At 44.4% G+C, this 15,519-nt stretch overlaps 1 long non-coding RNA gene across 1 annotated transcript in view; it reads right to left on the minus strand.

Annotated features, from left to right (window-relative positions):
* LOC129517747 (uncharacterized) overlaps nucleotides 1–15,306 on the minus strand; it is a 38,290-nt gene extending 22,984 nt beyond the window's left edge. The window contains exon 1 of the long non-coding RNA XR_008666092.1: nucleotides 15,126–15,306. This is a non-coding gene — a long non-coding RNA (uncharacterized LOC129517747). The remainder of the gene's footprint in view (nucleotides 1–15,125) is intronic.
* Nucleotides 15,307–15,519: the final 213 nt, after the last annotated feature.

Here is a 15,519-nt window from a genome sequence, read left to right on the forward strand (position 1 = left end):
CGAATTCTGGGACATGCCCCCCCACACACAAACATTCTGAAACCTCTCATTGTGGTTCATCCACCCACACATGGATCAGAGACCTCCTGCCATCAGACACACATTCACAAATGGATAAGGGGGTGGGGGGGAGTTCACATCCTGAGATACGAACCGACCACCAGATAGACCTCACAACCTGGGCCACTGAATTCATTTCCATCGCTGCTGTAACAAGTCACTGCAATCTTAGTGTTGTAAAACAACACAAATTTACAATTTTACCTTTCCACAGGTCAGAAGCTAAAAATGGGTTTCAAAGGGCTAAAATCAAGTTGTTGGCAGAACTGTATCGCTCCCAGAGGCTCTAGGGAGAGGATCTATTTCCTTGCCTTTTACTTCTCAAGCTGCCTGCAATTCTTGGCTGGTGGACCCTTCCTTCTGACTTCAAAGCAGTGTTTCATCCTCAAATCTCTCTCTCTGATTTCTATATCTGTCATCTTCTCCGACTGATTGTCCTGCCTCTCTCCTGTAAGGACCCTTGTGATTACATTGGACTCACCTGGAAAATCCAGGAAAATCTCTCCCAACTCAGGATAATTACTTTATCACATCTGCAAAGGGCTTTTTTTTTTCCAAAGGACCTTTTAACATGGAAGGTCCCATAGTCACATGTTCTAGAGATTAGAATACGGACGTCTTTCAGTGACCTTTACCAACCTTAGATATACATACATGAGCAATTAAAAACATCCCATCCTGGGGTGCCTGGCTGGCTCAGTCGATGAGTTCATGCCCCACACTAGGCATGAAGTTTACTTTAAAAATAAAAAAATAGGGCAACCCCAGTGGCAGAGCGGTTTAGCACCGCCTTCAGCTCAGGGTGTGATCCTGGAGACCCAGGATCAAGTCCCATGTCCGGCTCCCTGCATGGAGCCTGCTTCTCCCTCTGCCTGTGTCTCTGCCTCTCTCATTAATAAATAAATAAAATCTTAAAAAAAATAAAAACATTCCATCCTGAGACATACACCCGTAAATAGGTCAAAGACCTCACGTCCCATGTCATGTGATTCCGAAGAGATCAGAGACCTTTCATCCTTGGAAATACATCCAAAAAAAAAAAAAAAAGAACGAGGCACATGTTCTGTGTCATGTACCCACCCACAAGGTAGGGACCACTCAAACTAGGACACATAACCACAAAAAGAAGACACCTCACACCCTTACACACACAAAGAGATAATAAATTAAAATACCGTGATAGAAAGGTCCGAATACAAACCTGTGAAATCTGAGAAATGTAACCACACACAGATGAGAGACCTTACAGCCTGAGAAACATACTCACAGATCAGAGATCTCAAGTCTTGTAACATATACCTACAATCAAGTAAGAGACCTCATAGTCTAGGAAAAATACCTCAAGACTGATTATACGCTTGACTTTTTCAGAAAACACCCACAAGGAGTTCAGAGTGCTCATATCTTGGGACATAGACCCACAGAAAGATCAGAGACTCGAGCCAAATTAAGGACACCCCCAACCTGCTGTATACCTCACACCTAGATATACACATCCAAACAGATCAGAGAACCTCTCATCCTGGTACATATATAACTAAACGAATCAGAAATCTTGGAAATACCCATGAACTATCAGACCTAACAACCTAGACATAACTCACAACCACCTCAGACCTCATAGAAAGAGACACACAAAATCAGTAGAGGGACCTCACATCCAAGGACATGTACTCACAAAGAGACCAGAGACCACACATCCCAAGATGTACACCCCACAAAATCCACAATTTAGGGATACACACTCTCAAATAGGTCAGAGATCTCTTGCCTTAGTTCATACACCCACACACATAGATCAGAGGCCTCCACCATCAGACACACTCACAAACACATTCCTAGGATGTGAACAGACAACCGGACAGAAACATCACAACCCAGGACACTGTATTTATTTCTTATTGTTGTTGGAACAAATCACCACAATTTTAGTGTCATGGAAAAACACAAATTTATTTACTATATTACATTTGTGTAGGTTAGAAATCCAAAAATGGGTCTTACAGTATTAATGTCAGGTGTGAGCAGAGCTGTGTTCCTTCTGGAGACTCTAGGGGAGAATTCATTTCCTTGCCTTTTCCAGTTTCCAGAGCTCCTGTATTCTTGGCCCCTGGCCCCTTCACATGGAGGGAAAGCCCTCCATGCTTCATCTTCAAATTTCTCTGATTTCTGCCTCCATCATCAATCTCTTCCCTAATTAGGGCTCCCTGGTCACATGTCCTTCACTGGACATCTTTTGAGTCCTATTATTTAGCTAGTAAAGGTATATATGCACAATTAGAAATTTCAAATCCCAGGACATACCCCCATGAACTGCTCAAGGACTTCACAAGCTGGGACACACACCCACAAACATCTCCATCATCAGATCACTGTATGTGACTTGGCTTGTGTCATTACCTTGTGTCTTGTCCCTCTCATTTCAGGACTCCTTTTTTTTTAAATAAAGATTTCATTTATTTATTCATGAGAGACACAGAGACAGAGAGAGAGGGGCAGAGACACAGGCAGACGGAGAAGCAGGCTCCATGCAGGTAGCCCGACGAGGGACTCGATCCCGGGACTCCAGGATAACGCCCTGGGCCGAAGGCAGGCGCCAAACCACCAAACCACCCAGGGATCCCCAGCCACCCAGGGATCCCCTCATTTCAGGTCTCTTGTGATTACATTGGACCCACCTAGAAAATCTAAGAAAATCTTCCCATCTCAAGATGCTTAAATATTTTTTAAGATTTTTAAAAATTTATTTGAGAGAAAGAGAAGAGACAGAAAGAGGGAGAGAGTGTGCATGAGCAGGGGGGAGGGGCAGAGAGAGGGAGAAGCAGACACCCTGCTGAGCAGGGAGCCCGATGTGGGACTTGATCCCACGATCCCCCCAAGATCCCCCCAGGATCATGACCTGAGCCAAAGGCAGACGCTTAACCAACTGAGATGCGCAGGCGCCCCTTGAGATGCTTAATTTAATCATGCCTTCAAAGTACCTTTTAACATGTAAGGTTACATCTTCACAGCTTCCAAGGATTAGGACACAAGCATCTTTAGAGGCCTTAAGTCAGTAGAGTAGAGATACACATGCACAAACAATAAGAGACCTCAAATTACAAAACCCATACCTCCAAGAAGCTCAGAGACCTAAAATCCTGGGATATACACTAGAAATAGCTCCCATCCCTTGTCTGCAGTCATACATCTAGAAAGTGATCAGAGACCTCCTCCCCTCAGATACACATCTAAAGAGAGCAGAGAGACACACATTCGGGGACATACACCCACAAACAGGTCTGGGACCTCAAAAATTGGGACACATACTCACAGATAGAACAGACCTCATACCATTGGTTTACAAGCAAAAGAGACAACTCCCCCCCCAAAAAAAACACTCACATACTGTGATATACCCACACAAATGGATCAGAGACTTCATCTGAGAAATACAACAAAAATGGCTTAGAGATCCCAAACCCTGCAACAAGAACCCATAACACACGGAGTGCTTGGGTGGCTCAGTCAGTTAAGCGTCTGTCTTAGACTCAGGTCATAATCCCAGGGTCCTGGGATGGAGACCCACATTGGGCTCCCTGCTCAGCGGGGAGTCTGCTTCTCCCTCTCCCTCTGACCCTACCCCCACCTGTGCACTCTCTCTCTCTCTCATAAATAAATAATTTTTTTGATTTAAAAAAATTTAGAAACATTTTTAAAAAGATTTTGTTTATTCATGAGAGACAGAGAAAGAGAGTCCAGGGAGAAGCAGGCCCCCCTGGGGAGCCTGAGGCAGGACTCGATCCTAGGACCCTAGGACCATGGCCTGAGCCAAAGGCAGATGCTCAACCACTGAGCCACCCAGGTATCCCTAAAAACATTTTTTAAAAGATTTTATTTATTTGAGAAAGAGAGAGAGAGCACAAGAAGGGAGAGGGGCAGAGGGAGAAGGAGAACCAGACTCCCTCCTTCTCATGCATGCTCTCTCTCAAATAAATAAAATCTTAAAAAAAAACACAACACATTAGAGACTTCACATCTTGGGGAATACAACCAGAATAATTAAAGATGTTTAACATTGGGGCAGCCTGGGTGGCTCAGCGGTTTAGCGCTACCTTCAGCCCAGGGCGTGATCCTGGGGACCTGGGATCAAGTCCCGCATCAGGCTCCCTGCATGGAGCCTGCTTCTCCCTCTGCCTGTGTCTCTAACTCTGTGTGTGTGTGTGTGTATGTGTGTGTGTGTGTCTCATGAATAAATAAATAAAATCTTTTAAAAAAAGATGCTTAACATAAGACCCATAAGGAAATGAGAGCTCAAGTCCTGGGGCACATACCTGCAAATAGATCAGAAGCCTCAATCCTGAGACATATACCCACAAAGAGCTCAGAAATCTCAGACCTTGAATATACACACTTTAACAAATAAGAAACTTCACATCCCGTTACACGTTCAAGGATACAAACCAGAAATCTCATATACTTGCATCAGAGGCCTAACAAGCTGGGATGAACACCCTCAATCAGCACAGGGTACTCATGCCTGGGATGTATATTTACAAATAGCGCTAAGACCTGACATCCTGGGACATGCATTCAGAAACTGATCAGGGAATTCATATCTTGGGAAAACCCCCTCAAACATGCTAGCCCTTTTAGCCTGGTTCACTTAGCAGAACACAGACCAGAATCCTCACATCATATACTCTCCCACACACAAATGATCAGAGAGTTCACATCCTGGGGTGTACTTCAACAAACAGAATCAGGAGCTCACAACCTGAACATGTAGCCATGGAGACCACAGACCTCAAACCTGGCAATATATGCCTGCAAAGAGATCAGAGACCTCACACTCTGAGAAATATGCCAACAAACAAATCGGGGGGCTCATCTTGGGATGTACTCCAAAACGCATCAGAGACTGTATACAACCAGAAGTGCCCATGAATAGATCAGAGACCTCAAATCCTGCAACGTATGCTTCTGAGACCAGATGTGCTATGAAGAAAGAGCCACAAAAGACCACAGAACTAATACCTTGTGATATATATCCACAAGGAGATCAGAGAGTTCATATCCTGTGACATATACTTAACAAGAGATCAGAGAATTAAGGGTCAAGGGACATACACTCACACAGCAAGCTCTTTCCAACCTCACATCCTAGACACTCATAACTAAACAGAGTAAAGACCTTATATTCTGGCATATATATCACCAAAGAAAGTAGAAAGTTCATTATCATCAGAAATATATCTGAAACACATTAGAGGCCTAATAATCTAGAAGTTGTATTCTAGATACAAACATCATAAAGACCTCCCATACTGTACTTATACCCCAAATCAGTTCAGATGCCTCACATGCCAGGATAGGCACACACAAACAGATCAGAGACCTCGCATTCTGAGACATACCCCAACAAACAGCTCAGAGACCACAAATGTTGGGACACTCACTCTCAAATAGGTCAGAGACCTCACACCCTGGTTCATCCACCTGCACATAGATCAGAGACCTCCCGCCATCAGACACACACTCACAAACAGATGGGGGAGTTCACATCCTGGGGTGTGTGCTGACCACGAGAGAGAGACCTCACGACCTGGGCCACTGTATTCATTTCCTATCGCTGCTGTAATAAGTCACTGCAATCTTAGTGTTGTAAAACAACGTGCATTTATTATCTTATATTTCTACAGGCCAGAACACTGAAAATGAGTCCTAGGTAGATAAAAACAAGTTGTCAGCAGACCTGCCTTCCTCCCGGAGACTCCAAGACAGAATCCATTTCCTTGCCTTTTCCAAGGGCTGCCTACATTCCCTGGCTTGTGGCCCCTTCCCCCACCTTCAAAGCCAGCAGGTTTCATTTTCAAACCTCTCGCTAATCTAATCTCTCTTCTCTTGGCTTCACTTGTCGTATCTCCTTATTGCAGTCTGTTTCTATCTTTATATCACCATCTTTGATGCGCTTGTATCACTCTCACAAAGCTCCCAGTCTCAAAGTGTTTCACTTCATTACACTGACAAAGTCTTTTTGCCAGAAAGTTAACATAATCACAGGTTCCAGGGATTGGGACATAGGTATCACTGGAGGCCAGTACTTAGTTAAACTGACCACAGACATGATGTACATGGCACAGAGATGTGAAATACACTCACAGACCAATCAGGGAGCTTACACCTTTTATATATACCTACAAATGGATCAGGGACTTAACAGCCTGTAAAGTATAGCCATAAGGAAATCATAGACTGGGGGTGTCTGGCTGGCTCAGTCCATAAAGTGTGACTCTTGATCTTGGGGTCATGAGTGTGAGCCCATGGTGAAATAACAGACTGAAATAACAGACTTCAAAACCTGCAACACAAACCTACAAACAGTTCAGAGACCTCTCACAAACTAGGTAGTACATCCAGAAACAGACTCTGGTTCTTGCACCCAGCACATATACTGACTATCACATGAGAGCCCTCGAAGCCTGGGACATACACCCATAAAGAGTTCACATAAGGCACTTGCTGTCATTCACTCCAAAACAGAGCAGAAACCTCATAACCTGGGATATACCCACAAGCCCATTACAGCCCTTACTCCCTAGGACGGACACACACACACACACACACACACGCACAGCTCAGACACCTCACACACTGGGACACTCACTCCCAAGCAGAGCAGAGACTTCACGTCCTAGAATATACAACAAACAGACCAGAGAACTTACATCCTTAACAAAATTCATAACCGGGCAGCACGTACTGAAACATACAGGAAGGAACAGAGAGGAGACCTCACACCCTGAAACAACCACAGAGAAGTCAGAAGCCTTATGTTCTGGACATACACACCTTAAAAGATCCACGACTTCACATTCTATGACATATGCCCACAAACAAATCAGAAACCTCAAATCTTGGCAAATAACCTTCCTAGCAAATCATAGACCCTATACAACCTGGGACATATACCTGTAAAAAGTAAAGAAAGGCATTCTGGGACATACATCCACAAGTGATCAGAGACCTTATATTCTGGGGCGTATACCCACAAACAGCTAGGGTCCTTACATCCTGAGACATATATGCACAACCAGATCAGACTTTACACCTTTGACAAACGCAAATAGATCAGAGACTCCCATTGGGTGATATACACCAACAGAGAGATCAACAACCTCACAGCCTGAGACATACATACATCATACATACATACGTGTATCAGGGAACTCCAATCCTGTAATACATACCACAAACACCTGAGACTTCACATAGCAGGAAATATACTTAGACACAAAGCAGAGTCCTCTCAAATTGGGACCTACTGCTCAAAAGAGAGGAGAGAAGGGCAGCCCAGGTGGCTCAGCGGTTTAGCGCCGCCTTCAGCCGAGGGAGATCCTGGAGACCTGGGATCGAGTCCCACGTCGGGCTCCCTGCATGGAGTCTGCTTCTCCCTCTGCCTGTGTCTCTGCCTCTCTCTCTCTGTGTCTCTCTCATGAATAAATAAGTAAAGTCTTAAAAAAAAGAGAGAGGAGAGAGCTCCCATCTTGGGAATAGACCCACAAACAAATAAGAGGCCTCACATGATGGGACATACACTCTCACTCAGGTGAGAGACCTCACATGTTTGGAAACACACAAGGAATAGATGAGATACTTCACACTGTGGGTCATGAACCCTTGAAAAGATCAGAGACCTCACACCACAGGATGCAAATCCAAAAAGACCTCACAGACTTTACACACCGAGACATACACCCACAGACCTCACCCCCACATTCATACAACCACAAACATATCAGAGAACTTACACCCTTGGCATACACTCATGAAAGACACCTCACACACTAATAATTATAGTGACAAACATCACAGACCTCAAATTCTGGCGCTTACATGCACAAACATCAGTGACCTACACACTCCAGGATATATACCCACAAACATGATCAGAGATCTCCCATTCTGGTGAATGTACTCTCAGAGAGATCAGAGACCTCAAGACAGGGACATACTTGCAGAAACAACATGGACACATAATATTCTAGGGCATACTGCCACAAACAAAACATAGACAAGATACCTGGGAATTATAATCATAGGGATGAAAGACTTCAAGCTCCTGATAACAGTTATGAGAAGGTCAGAGATCTCACATGCAGAGACATATCAGGAGCTTCTTACTTTGGAACATATACCTAGAAACAGGTAGGGGACCTTATACACACCTGAGAAATACACCCACAAACAGACCTTGACGTATGGGTGAAGACAGATTCATATACTGGTATATAACAACAAACAGATCAGAGACCTCCCTCCTCAGGATGTATGTCAAAAAAGAACTCAGAGACTTCAAATAATTGAACATACACATCCAAAGAGATCAGAGACCTTTACGCTAGGTCATATAGCCACAAACATATTTGAGAACTCACATTATATGAAATTCTCCCACCCCAAACACCTCAGAGACCTCATTCCCTGGGAAGTACCAATACAAAAGTATCAGAGAACATGTACCCTTGATATACACCCATGAGGAGAGACCTCACATATTGGGACATATATAGGGATAGACAGCACTGAGACCTTACGTTCTGGAACATACAGTCACAAATAGATCACAGATTTCATTTTCTGCTATATACATCCATAAAGAGTTCAGGGAACTTACATCTTGGGAACTGCACCCACAAACATTTTAGAGACCTCACAACTCAGACATACACCCACAAACACAGCAGAGACCTCACACTCTGGGACATACACCCTCAGACAGAACAGTCCTTATATCCTGCAACATACCTCCAACAAATGGGCCAGAGTGCTCAAACCCCCAGAACACATAACCAAAAAAGCTCAGAAACATACCAACCAGGAAAATAGATCCACAAATATCTCAGAGACCTCATATACTGAAAAATATAACCATAAACATGTCAGAGAATACACACATTGGCACATATACCCACAGAGACCAGAGATCTAACATCCAGGGACATAAAACCAAAAACAGATTAGAGAATTCATACCCTTGATATGCATCCAGAAGAGATACCTCACATCCTGAGTAATACAATGATGAACAGATCAGAGACCTCATACTCTGCGACATACACCCACAAGTGGATCAGAAACATTTACACCATTAGACCATACACCCACAGAGCAGAAACCTCATACCCAAGACATACACATCCAAATAGATTAGGGAACTAACATAATGGAATATACACCCACAAACAAGTAAAACCTCTCTCGTCCTGGGAAACACACACCCAAACAGATCAGAGACCTCATAATCTCATGTACACACATTCAAAAGAGTTCAGATACCTCACACCCTGGTACATATACCTGTGAACAGAGACCTCATATACTACAACACAGAGCCACGAGCATGTCAGAGACCCCACACATTTGGGACACATACCCACAAACAACTCAGGAAGTTCGTATCGTGGGACGTATAGCTGTAAACAGTTCAGAGAGCTGACATCCAGAAACACAGATTTCCCCTGCCTTCAAAACCAGAAATACGAATATCTGGACATAGACTTTTGAACACAGCAGAGACTTTATATCTAGAGACTCACTGGCCCAAACTGCTCCATCACCTATCAGCCTGGATACAGATTCCAGTCACCTTCATGATATCTCTTCCTGGGACTTAAAACTCCATACACTTCAAAGAACAAACAAAACCTGTACGTGACCCTCCAAAGAGTTCATGGCTATGAAAACTAAGACACCCAGAACACCTCACATCCAGAACACAGACTGCAAAGGAGCTCAGAGACTTCAAATTCTGTATCCAAGTACAAAGTATCTTAGAGACATCATACCCGGGGATTAAGGATCCCAAACAGTTATGATCACATTCTGGCCATGAACCAAAAACAGCTCAGAATCCCCACACTTTGAGGCTTAGATCCCCAAATAGTTCAGTGACCTAAAAACACAAAGAGAGATCCCTAAAGAGATCAGAGACCTAAAAATGTAAAACAGGGAATGCCCCAAATGCCCAGATATGCATACAGGTCACAAAAAGCTCAGAAATCTCGAACCCTAGACAGAGACCCTCAAAGAACTCAGAAATGCCAGAAATTACCCAAAACTTAGCAGCTTAAGACAACAGCAAACACTAATCATCTCACACAGTTTTGGGGAGTCAGGAATTCAAGAGCAGCTTAGCTGCATGGTTCTGACTTTAAGTCCTTCAGGATGCAGTTATCAGAAGGCTCAAGTTGGGCTGGAAGCTTTGCTCCCAAGTTGGATCACTCACATTGCTGGCAATTTAGTGATGGCTGTTGGGTGGGGTGCCTCAGTTCTTTGGTGCATAGATCTCTCTTTCCATGTGGCTGCTTGAGTGTCCTCACAACATGATGGCTGGCTTCCACTAGTGATCCAAGAAAAAGCAAGACAGAAGCCAAAATGCCTTTAAAAATTTCCTCTATATAAGTATTGCTTTGCTGTATCCCACAAATTTTTTAAGTTTTCATTTTCATTTGTTCAAATAGTTCAAACTATTTTTGGGGATGCCTGGGTGGCTCAGTCAGTTAAACATCTGACTCTTGATCTCAGTTCAGGTCTTGATCTCAGGGTGATGGGTTCAAGCCCTGTGTTGGGCTCCATGCTGGGCATGGGGCCTACTTAAAAAAATAAAGATACCAACTATTTTTTTAACTTCTCTTATGACTTTTTTGACTCACCAATGCTCTGGAGCCTCCCCCAAATCCTTTCTCCAGAGCTCAGACCCCGTCTCTTGCATAAAAGTACAAACCTGGAGGCACCTACGTGGCTCAGTCAGTTAGGCTTCTGACTCTTGATTTCAGCTCAAGCCATGATCTCAAGAGTTGTAAGATCGAGCCCTGTGCTGGGCTCCCCACTGGGCGTGGCTCCCCATTGGGCATAGAGCCTGCTTGAGATGCTCGTTCTCTCTCCCCTTCCCCTCACCCCTCTCTCTTTCTCTCTTTCTCTCTCTCTCTCTCGCACGCGCGCGAGAAAGTACAAACCTATCTCTCTTATAACCGGATTTTCACAAGAACAATGTTTTTTCTCACTGTGCAGGCTTGCCTTATGATGCACAGCCCATTATGTATGTTCTCAAAGGAACAGCTGAAGTAAAACTGTGGGTTAACTAGAGATAGAAACATAATTCTGGAGAATATTTACTCTTTATTGAACCTAACAGACATTTATAGTAACCAATATGTGCACATGACTCTTATGTTCCAACTGAGACAGTCTCAGACCCATGCTGGCTCCTGGCCAGAAATGTCATTTACTTGTATCTCATCCCTTTCCCCAGCCCTGAATTTTGCTTTCAGAAGGGATGTGTGATTAGGGAGAAGGGGGCTGAAATATGGAGAGTACAAGTATGTGGACTGTACATTGCCCTACCGACTCAGAGCAGTCTTGCAAAAACCTCAGTAGGTCCAGCTCCAAAAAGCTGGACTCTCCTACCACCCAACTGGGACTTGTGTTCCAGGCTCTGAAACAGGTTCCACTAGGCTCCAAACACCCATGTGTACTGGGTGTGGACGAGGCCAGAGTGGAGAAAAATTCCAACATCCATCTGAGCAATGTCTATCCCAAGACAGGGCTCTCCACTCTGGGGCTGGTATCAGGAAACACAACAACCACCTCTCCACAACACAGTCTCCACAAATGGTATCAAGGGAGATTCTGTGACCTCTAGAACAAAGGGAAAGATAGAAGTTCTGAAGGAAGTGGCCACCTGTATTTCCTGGTCCAGACAAGGAAGCTGGGGTGGCTATGAATCCATGTGGAGGAGTTCACTACTTACCACACGACTCTGATTTCTCATTGCCTTTCTCAACTGGCATATAGCCAGGGCACTGTGTGTGTGCCCCAAACGCCTCATGGCTGAATTTTGCCACGTGATGAGATCACTCTTTCTGGATACAGCAACCCAAAGAGCTCAGGGCTCTCAAACATTGGAGCAGAGACCTTGAGATAGACTGGTGACCTCACATCCTGAGAAACAGACCCAAACACTTCTCAGAGAACAAGAACTTCAGACAAACACCCCCAAGCTCCTCAAACACTTCATACCCTGGACCAGTAGCTCTCAACAGAAGGCAATTTGCTCCTCCCTCCCCTCCAGGGAACATCTGGCAATACCTAAGGACATTCTGGTTGTCATAGCTGGGAGGGGAGAGGTGCTACTGGCAAAGAGTGGGTAGAGATCAGGGATGCCATTTGACAGTGCTCTTTAGCCAAAGACCCCCCAGGAACATACCTATAGTTGAACAAGTAGGGTTCATTATTCATTTCAGTTCAGTGAGGGAGAATGCACACCTTGGGAGCCAAGAGATGCCTTAGTAAGAGGGTATCAGAAAGAACCAATTAGGGGCACCTGGCTGGCTCTGTCAGAAGAGCATGTGACTTGATCTCAGGGTTGTGAGCTCAGGCCCCATGTTGGATTACTAAAAAATAGGGGGAGATTACTAAAAAATTATTTAATTAAAAAAGTGGGGTGCCTGAGTGGCTCAGTCCATTAAGCATCTGCCTTGGGCTTGAGTCATGATCCCAGGATTCTGGGATTGATCTCCGTGTCAGTCTCCCTGGGAGCCTGCTTCTCCCTCTTCCTCTGCCTTCCACTCCCCCTGCTTGTGTTCCCCCTCTCTCTCTGTCAAATAAATAAATGAATAAAATATTTTTTAAAAGAAGTAAGAACCAATTATAGGATCTGGGTTTTAGTTAAGTGGTTTGGGGGAGGCCATAAAGAAGTGGAGCTCACTCTAGATTGGATAATGCCAGAAAGTGAGGGCAGTTTTATGACTGGGTATCTCAATAAATCTCATCTATAGCAAGGGCAGACTAGAGTGAGAACAAAGCTGAAATTGGTATTAAAAAAAAAAGCAGTCACTCGTTTTAACCAAGAGAGGGGGATGTTTGGTATCTTGTAGGTGGCACAATGACCAGTTTTTGTCTGTGCTGTGACAACATTATAAATTAGCTTTGCTTTGTCTCACCCTATCATGGTCTCAGAGTAACCTTGTCTAAGGTTAGTATTCTGTGAGATTCTGTTTATGTCTAATAGGAGAATACATGGCCTAACTGTAAGTACAGGGACAACTCTGGATGTTGGGGGGCTGCTCCCTTCTTCCCTCCCTCTTTCCTTCCTTTCCCATGCCAAACATCTTTTATGGGTTGACTTATATCCACCTCCCTCAAATTCATATGTTGAAGTCCTAATCCATAGGACCCCAGAGTGTGACCTTATTTGGAAATAGGGCCATTGCAGATATAAAATGAGGTCATATTCCTGGAACACAGTGGGCCCCTAATCCACTGTGACTAGTGTGTTTATTAAAAAAGGGGAGGGGGAGTTTGGACACAGGCGGCACACACGCAAAGGACACTGTGTGAAGATGAAGAAATCGGGGTGATGCAGCAGAAGTCAAGGCACATCAAGACTGCCAGCAAACCACCAGAAGCTAGGAGAGAGGCATGGACAGATTCTCGTTCTCACCCTCAGAAGGAAACAAACCTGCTAACACCTGGATCTCAGACTTCCAGCCTCCGGAACTGTGAGACAATAAATTTCTGTTGCTTAAGCCACTTCCCCCCCCCCCCACCCTGCCCCACTTTGTGGTACTTTTTTTTACAGCAGCCCTAGCAAACTAGTAAAACATCCTACAATGCCCTCCATATCAAAGAATTTTCCAGTCCAAAATGTCAATAGTGCTGAGGTTGAGAAATCCTGCCCTAGACACAAAATCCAAAAGTATTGAGTGACCTCATAATCTCTGACAGAGACCAACAGAAACTAGCTGAGAGTACACATAGCTTTGAACTTAGACACCCCAAGGTGCTCAGAGACCTCACACCCTGAACACAGAAGCCCAAACAGCTCAGAGAAAATCTGCCCTGAAGAGACCCTAATAGATCAAAGATATCATTTTCTGGCACAGAAACCACCAAGGAAATAAGAGATCTAGCATCTAGAAACAAACACCAAGTGCTCAGAGACATCACAGCATAGGACACAGAACCCAAGAGAGCTGTGGGTCCCAAAAGTTCAGATATTTCACACCTTGGTCACAGACATGAAACAGATGAACAATAGTTCACAAACAATAATATTCATTTCCCAGTTTTAAAGTAGTACTATGGTTATGTAAGTTCTTTATATTAGGAAAAGCAGGGCTAAGGGTATACAGGAACTCTCTGTATACAATTTTGCAACTTTCTCTAAGTCTAAAATGATTTTAAAATAAATTTTTTTAAAAAGGAAAAAAGATGAAAAGATGTAAAAGGGAATTTGTAAAACTTAAAAAACACATTTTGCTGTAAGCTCAGAAAACAGTATAAGCCCCTCCAGTGGTCAGAGAAATGCCAAAAAAAAACCCAAAATGAAATTCAATTTTAAGGGGGAGGAACCCCTGCACACCCCAAGACAAAGATCCCCCTACAGCTTAGAGCCTTCTCACTCTGAGACAGAAACCAACAAACTCCTGGAAGATCTAAATCTCTGATATAGACCTCCAAACTGGAAACAGCATGTAGTAACTACCTTATAATGAGCTGACTGGCTTCAGAACCACTTTCCTCCTACTTATCTACTCTCAGGCAAACACCTCCCCTGCCTGATGCCTAAAATCCCATCACTTAAAAGTTTATCTTTGCAATTATATTTTGCCCCCTTCAAAATTCCCCTTTTAAATGCCACACACACCTCCATCCTAGAGCATAAAATCATGCATTTATGTTGCTTTTATGTCCCATCTCCTCTCCGTATTCCTCCATACACACACACACACCCCTCCACACACCCTTAGTCAGGCCTGGTCCAGAGGGGGCAAGAAGCCTCCAAGTCATCCTCTCTGGGGGGAGGAGGGGACGTCTTAGAAGAGGATCCTAAGATCACCTTGAACCTTCTCTGCAGAACTCAGACCTATAGGTACCTTGAAATACAGATGCCAGGAGCCCCAGTGAAGAATTTTTCTCAGTGCTGCTGTGAAGTGAGTGGGTCCTGAAATCAATATAATGGGACACAATAAGCATTGTTTTCAAAAGAGTCAGAACAGATAGAAGAGAATAGAAAAGGTTACCCGACACATTCTGTGCCAGCCTATAATGCCAGCCTCTTTACAGGTGCGCAAACTGATGTTCCCAGACGGGATTCGAACCTATGGTCTCCAGGAGCCAAACCCCTGCCTCTGCAACTGGGAAGGCTAACGCAGGGGCCATAGCGCCTGCGCCAAGTCAGCAGCCAATAGCAGCACGGAGCCAGACGACCCGCTCGTAGCCTATAAATGATTCCCGAAAACCTCGGTACCCTGGAAGGGCTTAGGTGAGCAGTCTTACGGCAGCCAATCAGCGCTCAGGACAGGGCTTGATCCCGCCTTATTCATCGCAGAGCCAATCACAGCTCCGCAGCCTTCCACCCCGCACCACCCCAGCTGTTGATCCGAATCGTCAGAGCCAACCAGACCTAAGATCGTG

The sequence above is a fragment of the Nyctereutes procyonoides genome, unplaced genomic scaffold (genome assembly GCF_905146905.1).
Source record: "Nyctereutes procyonoides isolate TBG_1078 unplaced genomic scaffold, NYPRO_anot_genome, whole genome shotgun sequence".
NCBI lineage: Eukaryota > Metazoa > Chordata > Mammalia > Carnivora > Canidae > Nyctereutes > Nyctereutes procyonoides.